Raw genomic sequence first — 9,573 nt, forward strand, 5'->3', positions numbered from 1 at the left:
ATTCCTTATTGGTGAACAATGCGCCGTTAAAGAGGCACATTCCTAATAGATTCTCCCTTAAAGTTATCGAAAAACTTAAACTATTTGCTAATTGATCACACTTACATACCAGTTGCACCTGCTTTGTGTCTCCATTGAACTTCTGTAACAGGTTTGGTAAAAATATGGAATTATCCAACCCAACTCCCTCCATTAGGTGAAATATATATTTCTAAACGATAAATGTTAGTCCAAGAATATTTAGACAGAACTTTCATTAAACTGACTGTTATTTGCTTTACTGATTTATTGTTATTTATTGTTAAGTTGGGTATTCCCCCGTCACTGGCTCGCGCTATGAGGATTATGCACTGCAACATTCCCGCTGAATCCGGTCATGAACACCGCTTGGAATGCAGTATTTCAGATTGCAAATGGCAACTTGCACGCAATCCTCGAGAGAAAAGTAAGAGCGGATCCCAGCTTTACACATTTTGGGAAGTGGAAATAAATATTAAACTCTTGTTGTTTTCACTTTATTCAGGACTGAACAATTAGACATCTTACTGCTATCATTCTGGATCAAAAATGAGGAAGAGACGAAGAGGAAGAAAAAGTTCAATCAGTAAAGTTAAAATAAATCCATCGTGTCTGGCAAAGGTGAACAGAAAAAGAAAATCAGTAATTTTCCAAATTCGAAGATATACTCTTCTCGTTCATGAAATTGTTTCTCGGTTCATAACGTACCTGTCTTCCATTTTCCGCAGATTCGAACCATTATTATTATTAGTAGTAGTAGTAGTAGTAGTAGTAGTAGTAGTATCTTGAGGTTTAAAATGCAATATGGCTAGCAAAGGAAGTCAGGATAATTTTACTTACAAAGAACAAACAGGATGTTCTTGATGTAAAAAATCACACTATACATATGCTTGTTAAACACAATTCTTAGATTTTCTCACATTCTCACATCTTGGAATTCAGTTTCTCAATGTATTTGTTCCAGGCTTTGTTATAAACGATTATTATTATTATTATTATTATTATTATTATTACTTTAAGTTACGCATTTCGTGTATGTGTGTTTGCGTGTTTTCGACTTTGTCTTATGTACAAAGATGGAACAGATGGAAATTATTAAAACGTATGTACTGTATTTTTTTCCAGTTCCTGACATAGCAACTAAATTGCGTATACTATCATTGTTTCTCACCTGTTGAACGTCTCTACTCGGCGAATTGGAAACGTTATTTAGCTTAGACTAATAACTAATACTAAAATTTGAGAACGCACATTGCTGAAAGAAAGAGAATGGAAATGAACGCAAACAATTTTATAATTTCCCTCTGGGTACAAACCTTAACATTTTCACTGAGCGAAAATACAAGGGATTTACGATTTACCCCTCTGTGGTACCGAGTCCTGAAAATAAAAAGATTCCAAAATGCAATTCTCCTGCACCCCAAAAGCATGAGGCAAAATCATTGCTGGAGCGAATTAGCCGTCTGTGCGTCACCAGACTCTACTCGGCCATTCTAGACATGCGTTACACAAGTTCTTGGGGTCTCATCTCTCGTAGGATATTGATCGCCTCGCATACGTCATAACATCTACGGCGTGATTCGGAAGCTTTTGAACAAATGTAAGGGTTCTGGCAAACACCGACCACATGAATCGTATTGGAACTTTGTTGAACAAAACGTTCCTGTAGCGTGATTTTGTTCCGGTCTAGAATGGTTTGGAATGTTCGTTGGAGGATAGTGCGAGAAGCTGTTTATCGCAGAGTACAATTCTGCTTATGATTTCAGAGATGAATAGTTGAGTATACCACATGTTAAACGTGAAACATCAGAAGCAAGCTAATAGGTTGATAAAGTTACCCATTTCAAATCTTTTCGGACGCAACCTAAAACGAAATCCAATAGTAAATATAGAAAAAAAATAAAAGTATGATGAATAACATATCTCCTCCTTCCAAAACCACACGAACACGCGCCCCTCCCACTAAATAAAACACAGATTCAAAATCAACAAAAAGTAATAATTAAGATGAAAAAAAATCATCAGAGTTTGTGACCCTATATATAAGATCGTACCGTACAGTCCCGTGCCCGTTTGTCTCCATACCCATGTACCGTACGACGACGAGAGCCACCTAGCGGCCGAAAAAACAACCAGAAGGAGAAGACGAGAAGACAACAAGCGACCTGATCCGAGGAAACGCACGCTCGACCAGATACTAATTTATTTACTTCATCTACAGATTTATTCGGGTGAGTCAGTTCTCTCGGTTTGTTAGATAACTGAGGGATAAGCTCGGGGGGTTCAGAAAGGCTGTAAGAGAGGGAGAGGGGAAGACGTGTGTGTGTGTGTGACGAACGAAGGAGAAAGCGAACAGGGAAACTATTACAGGATGACTCGAATCCAGGAAATAAAGTAGAATGACGTAGTTTGCGGGAAATAACATCAGAAACGCCCATTTTGTCAAAAATACCTACGAAATATGTTCAGTTGGTAATCGCGGATTCCAAACAAGCACATCGAAGTTTTTATTTATTTATTTATTTATTACGGCCTTGGGTAGGGTGGTCATGTTAATCCCCAAATCGGTGCTTGGTATAAAGGGACACACCCGTTTTGCGATAAGGACGAGCACCAGCTGTGGCAAACTCAAGGGAAACGGAAATGTAAAGTGGTGTAACGCGGCGTAAGTTCAATGTCATGTGATCATGATTTTCTGACGTTTCCCGATTGCAGGGATTGCAAAGACCTCGGGTGGTTGCAGAGTGAGTGCTGGATTTTCACTCTTGGGAAAAAATTATGTGTGTGAAGTTTTCATCATTGGAGAAGAATTTGATTGTAATATGATTAGCTTTGGATTAAAGTGAAGTTTACCAATCTTGAGCTCAGATAAATCCCAAGGTAATGGTTTTTGGATAATTTTTTGATTTCTAAGATATGGATCTGTGAGGTTTTGATCAGTTGTCACGAGTCTATTGCAAATGTTGGTTGTGTTTTGTGTGTTATGTATACGTATTAAGGCACTCATTAATGTGATAAGGGAAGCTGTGTAACCGAGCCTGACCTTAAGGACCAGTACCTCCTGTCTCTAGGGTAGTAACAGTTCCTGGCAGCGTGCCAGATGTGTCCTAAATTTCTTTGCACCTTCTCTTTGCTCTGAAAACCTGGTATACATGGGATAAAGCATGAATATTTATAACTTTCAGACACATTGAAAATGCTCACTCCCCCTGAAATAAAAGTTATAGATTCCCTCATTGGTTAATGTTACTGAGAGTGATATGCAGAGATGGAGGGAAATGGATATTGCCATCTTATAGAGCATAAAAAAATAGAGTATTAAACAACAGGTGCAGCTGCTCTGGCTTCATATTCACTGCGAACTGATGAAATTATCTGTGTCATATCACCGCTCAGAGACTAAGTCCACAATACCCTAGCACTGCCTGAGTTCTTAATGTTTAGTTTTCTGTAAGTTGGGATTAAGTGCTAATAAGGGGGGTGGGTATAGGGAGACTTGCCCTCTTGTTTGGAAAATAGATAGAAGATAGGAAAGGTTAGGATTGGATTTTAGGGTTGCATGATATCCTGGTTTTGGTATTTTGTCTCTGGAGGGCGGGTCACTCTCGGTAACGAATTTCCCCTTACCATCACTTCATTGAGTTTTGTGATTTTTGAATGCAAAGTTCAAACATTGTACTGCACATAAAATATATCCACAAACTTTGGGACTCCCATACTGTAATAAGAAATTTGAATTGTGAAATACCAACTTTATATAGATTAATTTTTACACATATTATGGCCCTATCACACTAGGGCCTTTAGGGGGCCTTTTCTGTTCTCATTGGTCATACTTTATTTGTTGTTTTTTTGATGATCTATTTTTCACAATATACTTAAGGAAAAATACAGATAACAGTCATACAAAGCTCTGAAAAAAATAATGAAGAAGTATTCAGTAGAGAGTAAAGGTACATCTGCAATTACATATTATTGGGTGTATCATATCATGTACATTCTAATCATGTACATTCTATAGTATGCAAGGAATACTTGACATGCATTGTGTACTTTGTATCACATGAGTCCACACAGTTTAAGCTATACAGGGGCATAAAAATACTAACTATACTCCAGTAAGGCAAGTTTTTACAACTTCACACCAAAGCTCTTGAATAACTTTTATAAAGAGTACACATCAAATGAACATTTTCATGGACACTCACAAGTCTGTACCAATTTGTCGAAAGGCCATAAAGCATGAGTAAAATGTTTAAAACACTAAATGATATGCTCCTAACTAATAGGTCTATAAAGGCTGCAGACCTCTCTGCTCATGTCAAAGTTAGCTCACAACTCCAGTAACATGTCTCAACACATCTTTGTGAAGTACGAGTTACTTAACAGTTATTTCCTTATTAGGTACCATACTTAGTGCCACGTTAAATACAATAACTATAAAAGGTATAAAAAATGTTCTGGTAAAAATGTACAGTGCATGGTGTATAAGCAAATGTCAAGTGGCAAATTGGTAAGGGTGTCTGGAAACTGAGGGAACTAAGCTTATGATCTTTAAACAAATGTTCAGGATAATTAAAACTCATCAATGATTGATAAAGTGGTGCAGAATGCTTGCAGTAAGTTATGCATTTCAAGGTAATTCTTTACAGTAGGGATACACTCGCCAAAGACAAAGTCCCCAACTCCACATCACAAAATTTATTCAACAGTCTAAGCAGGGCTCCCCAACATCCCATGGGAAACATTGTCTTCTCCTTTGTATGCATGGCAATAGAGAGCTGAAACTCAGGAGAACCAGGCTCTGTCCATGATCTTTTCCTTTATTTATGGGGTTACCTTTCATGGCAGAAGATTATTTCTTGTACAAACAACTACAACTATCTGTTCTCTACAAGAATATCATTATCAGTTTGCCCCATAGTGCATCCATACTGTAAAGATTAACCCACCCTGCTATATGCATATTGATCCCAAGAAATTGTAAACTTAAGGAATGTCCTGGTTGATATTATACTATTAAAAATGTTAAATATTAAAAATGTGAGGTAGGTGCTTGGGGAATAATGTGTATACTAAGTTAGGGTAAATTTAGGTTTAAGGTCGAGAATGAATTACACCTACAGAACAAAGCATGAGAAATAATATAAGGGAATTTATATTCACAAAATTTGTATTTTTTCCCCCCTAGAAAGCTTATGCAGACCTCAAAAAGTAAATAATGCATATACCCATTGCCCTTATATTAAAGTAATTGCTAGATACTGGAACAATATTTCTTGTGGAAATGGTGGGTTCCTGCTGAAATCATGATATATAAAATAAACTGAATATTTAAGACACTTAGACTTTACAGTTGAATTGTTAAAAAAATATGTATTGTTTGGATAGGTGTAGAGTATCAAGTCACAGTGGTTGGGTGTTGAAGTAAGGAATATCATGTTAGTTAAATCCAGCTGTTAGTAGGCGCATTGCTATGACATCAGTTTCATGGCATGTTAAAACTCTTAATGTCTAGTTTGATTATTAATGCCTAAAGATTTCTGCCAATTTCTGCTTGTAAAGAAAATGTTTTAAGGACTAGAATGCAAAATAATTCCATCTGTTTTATGCCCAAAACAAACAGTACTGCCAAATTATTATATTAAAGTGAATGTTCAAGTGTTCTTTCATGCCATATGTTACAGTAATTGTTTTCCAGTTACATTAATTTTTTTCTATGCACATTTTATCATATTGTGTCCTCCCACCCCAGCAATCATTGACAAATATTTATTTGTTTTAACCTCTTTTAGCCTGGCATGGATATAGCTTTCATGAAAAAACAACTTGCTAAAGTGAGTCGAGCAGCAAGTTCCACTATGTGCAGGGAACTCCCTGGCTAAAAGTCTAGATGGTTGCCAGAAGTCACTGGAATGAGCAATACAGAAATTTCTGGCACTGTCATTATAAGGTTAACAAATCCTACCATAATTGTTTATTTTACAGAAAACGAGAAAAGGTTTTTGCTCATGGGAAGGAACATATGTAAAAACCTGAGATTTTCCAAATGTAAAAAAATCAATCTGAAGTCTTAGTTAAGAGTTGATAACAGGATACTTCACTTCCTCTGATAAGTTGGTATATTGTTGACTTTGGCTGAACCGCATGATTGTCTCTCATTCTAAGGACTGGTTATCCCTCATATTTGCCTGTCATTCTGTGTCCTTTGCTATACCATATGTATCAGTTGTTTTGTTGTCCTTTGGCTATACTTCATGTTTCCTGGTCATTCTGTGGACTTTGACCGATGCCTTATGTTATCATGGCATTCTGTATACTTTAGCTATATCTCATGTTTGTCAGTCATTCTGTGGACTTTGGCTATATCTCATGTTTGGTTGTCTTAACAGGATAAGTCAGAAGTAGAAATAGAAAATCTTGTGAGAAAAACATTTCAGTGTTTAGCTTGATGTTTGTGTGCATAAAATATCAGAATGTTAAAAGGATACTTTTGAAGGTACCTTTCTTATCTGTTATACATAGACATGTAAAAGGTGTTTTCTTTTTGGATGACATTTAATAATGTCTTGAAATATATAACTAATACCCTCTGCTTAATTAGAATAAACCTAATAATCCAATGCTGCTGGCATTGGGTTATTAGGTTTTATGAGCTGTGCTCATTTTTTATATTTTTTGTGAAATATCTTTGTACATAGATGGCTCTGCTAGTGCTTAGCCACAAACGAGTCAATAAGTAGACCTTGTGACCTTGCCTGGTTTGAATTGGCAGGAAGAATGTATTTTTTACTAGTGCAGTGAATATCGATGGTGTTATTTTTATTATAAACATTATAATTACTAAAATGTTATAAATATTAGTAACAGCAAAAAAGATAAGGTAAAATATTTTTATAAATCAAAGAAAAGGGTAAATGGGCGAGACAGGCAGTACTCGTAACTGGCTCATTGGTGACTTAGTACAAGTGTAGCCATCTATGTGTAAAAACAGTCAAACAAGTAAACTCACAGTTGGCATGGCATACACGTACACATCATTCCCATCGGCATTGGGTTAAAGACATGTAGATAAGCATACAGATTCATAAACATTTACAAGATTATAAACAACTTCATAGACATTAACAAATATTAATATTTCCTTGGAACACAACACATAATATATATAAGGACTGGTCTCGACCATACTGAAACCATGCAATTTACTCAAGAGCATTTGAAATGAGGTAGTAAGTGGCTTGGACACCCCTTCAAACAACACAAGTAGTTATGATTTTTGTCACAGCTAAATAATGAAATTTGCAAAGAAAGCATTGTGTGCTAGGCTTCTTCCTAGAATCAGTGAGGTTTACACCAAAATAAGAAAAGAAATTGAGACCTTTGTGGATTCGTCCTGCCATAGCTAATCAAGTGGATAGTTTTATATTGTACAGGAAAGTCATGGACACAGCCAGTGAAACATTCACATAGATTGTCTCATTCTCTTTTACCTTGAAATGTATTTGTTTCTTAAACAGCCAGCAGTTGAAAGCAGTTCAACTGCAACTTATCATCACCTGCTCATGTAGGAAGGGCCAGACTTACAAAACAATCCCCCCCCCCTCATTTTAATTACTTACCACACCAAGACTGACTCTTACAAGCACACTTTCCTCCTATACACAATGCATGTCAGGAAGAAACAAACAACTGACAAATGTACCACCCACACAAATGCAAACACTGCCACTTACAGCTAGATCTTCATCTCCTACCCCAAATACCTATTTCACATGAAAAATATTATATGATTTATAGAACAGAAAAAAATTAGAACATATTGTTCAATTAAAAGATTTTTTTCCCCCTGAAAAAAAAACAAAAAAACTTTAGAAATGGAATAAGGAAGAAATTAATTAAACTATATGATATGTACGTTTTAAACATTTCACTAAAGGATCATAAGCTTTGATATTTCAAATATCCAACCATCTCTTAGTTTAGTACAGTTCAGGGTTATCTACTATGGAAAATATACATGGGTTTCCCAAAACGTTGAATAGAACCATCTGCATGTGCAGAGGACATGATGACAGCATTCCATGATTTAAAAGTGAACCTTGTGCTTTGCATTGGTCTGATGTTTAATTACATGTTCTTTATACTATTTCATACTCACTGTAGAATGCTGCTGTCCTCCCTTTACTGTAGAATGCTGCTGTCCTCCCTTTCTCTGAATTTGTGTCATTGGAGTAAATGCATGAACTAAAGTACAGTGGAAGAGTAAACTGATTAGAGAATTTGTAATCAGTGATCACTAATGTTTATCTTATCTAAGATATGGATGAGAGTTATAGTGACCACTATTTTTCCCCTATTTCTTTGACATGTTTTCAATATGATCATGATTACAAGTTTTATAACAAGTGAGACATGACTTGTTTAAGAAATAAACTGCAATAGAGTTAGGAATTTGGTTGAAAATGTGTAACTCAAAAAGATAAAAAAAATAAACAGGAAAAAGGGAATGTCAGATTTTTTCTTTTAAAGATTTAATACCTAATACATTTTGAAAACAGTTGGTAGCATTTTATAATCCATCAATTATGGAATTAAAATTTGGCAAGTGGCCAGTAATATGGGTTACTATCTTTCATTAGCAGTTTTCTCATTTGCACCCAGCTCATTTTGTACTCCATGCACAACATTAGATACCTAATAGCTTATTCTTGTACTTTACTTAGAGTTCATGTATCTAATAGTGACATCAAACAAATGAAGTTGCTACTATTGCACAGCCTGGGTATCCTGCTCCATTTGATGAGCCCTAGGTGTGGGGTATGCCATGAAGTGGTGCCATCTGGGACTAGGTCCACCACAGCCATTGCAAGTTGCCAGGCCAACCAAAGGATTAAACTTGCATTAGTCTGTTGATCCTAAGGGCATTTGTGCATTGAAAAAAAAAAAAAAAAAATGAGTGTTGGTACTGCTCAAATTAACACATCATCTTGATGGTTTTCATGGGTATGGAGCAGTAAAGTTTCAAATTTTTAAAAAGTTACTGATACCATAGAAAATGGAGAGAGGAAGGGAGGGGGGAGACTGAGACAGAGAGGGAAATAAAACATGTGTTTTATATATATATATATATATATATATATATATATATATATATATATATATAGTAAAATGAAAACTATGCCATTTGACCAATATGTGAAATATAACATGAAGAGGTGCAAGAGTTACTTGTGTGCATGGGGGGGGGGGGGGGTTGTACATGCCATTCATTACAAGAATTCTTACTTATACTGACCATGCTTATTGAACTGCATTGTTATGACAATTCTTCTGTTTCAGCATTAACTCCCCTGAGATGAAGCACCAGGTGGTAGCTTAATGACAGACGAGAGGATGGAGGATAGGGGGTGGCTTTAGGGTTTTGCAATTTGCCACAGAATTACTTCATCACACTCCATACCTCCCATATACTTAGACAAAAATCTTGATAGACAGCCATGCTTGATGAACACACTTGACTGAAGATACTTGGATTAGACTTATGAAATAGAT

General features: G+C 36.0%; 1 protein-coding gene across 3 annotated transcripts in view; it reads left to right on the top strand.

Annotated features, from left to right (window-relative positions):
• The first annotated feature begins 2,102 nt into the window (after nt 1-2,102).
• The window catches only part of LOC125037807 (protein lifeguard 3-like), a 37,101-nt gene continuing 29,630 nt past the window's right edge, over nt 2,103-9,573 (top strand). For 2 of the 3 annotated variants that reach the window (XM_047631031.1, XM_047631032.1), the window contains exon 1: nt 2,103-2,249. The gene's annotated coding sequence lies outside the window, so the exon portion shown is untranslated. Of the gene's footprint in view, nt 2,250-2,738; nt 2,899-9,573 lie in introns of those variants that run through there. The other variant, XM_047631033.1, reaches the window with a different exon arrangement.

The sequence above is a fragment of the Penaeus chinensis genome, chromosome 24 (assembly GCF_019202785.1).
Source record: "Penaeus chinensis breed Huanghai No. 1 chromosome 24, ASM1920278v2, whole genome shotgun sequence".
Taxonomy (NCBI): Eukaryota; Metazoa; Arthropoda; class Malacostraca; order Decapoda; family Penaeidae; genus Penaeus; species Penaeus chinensis.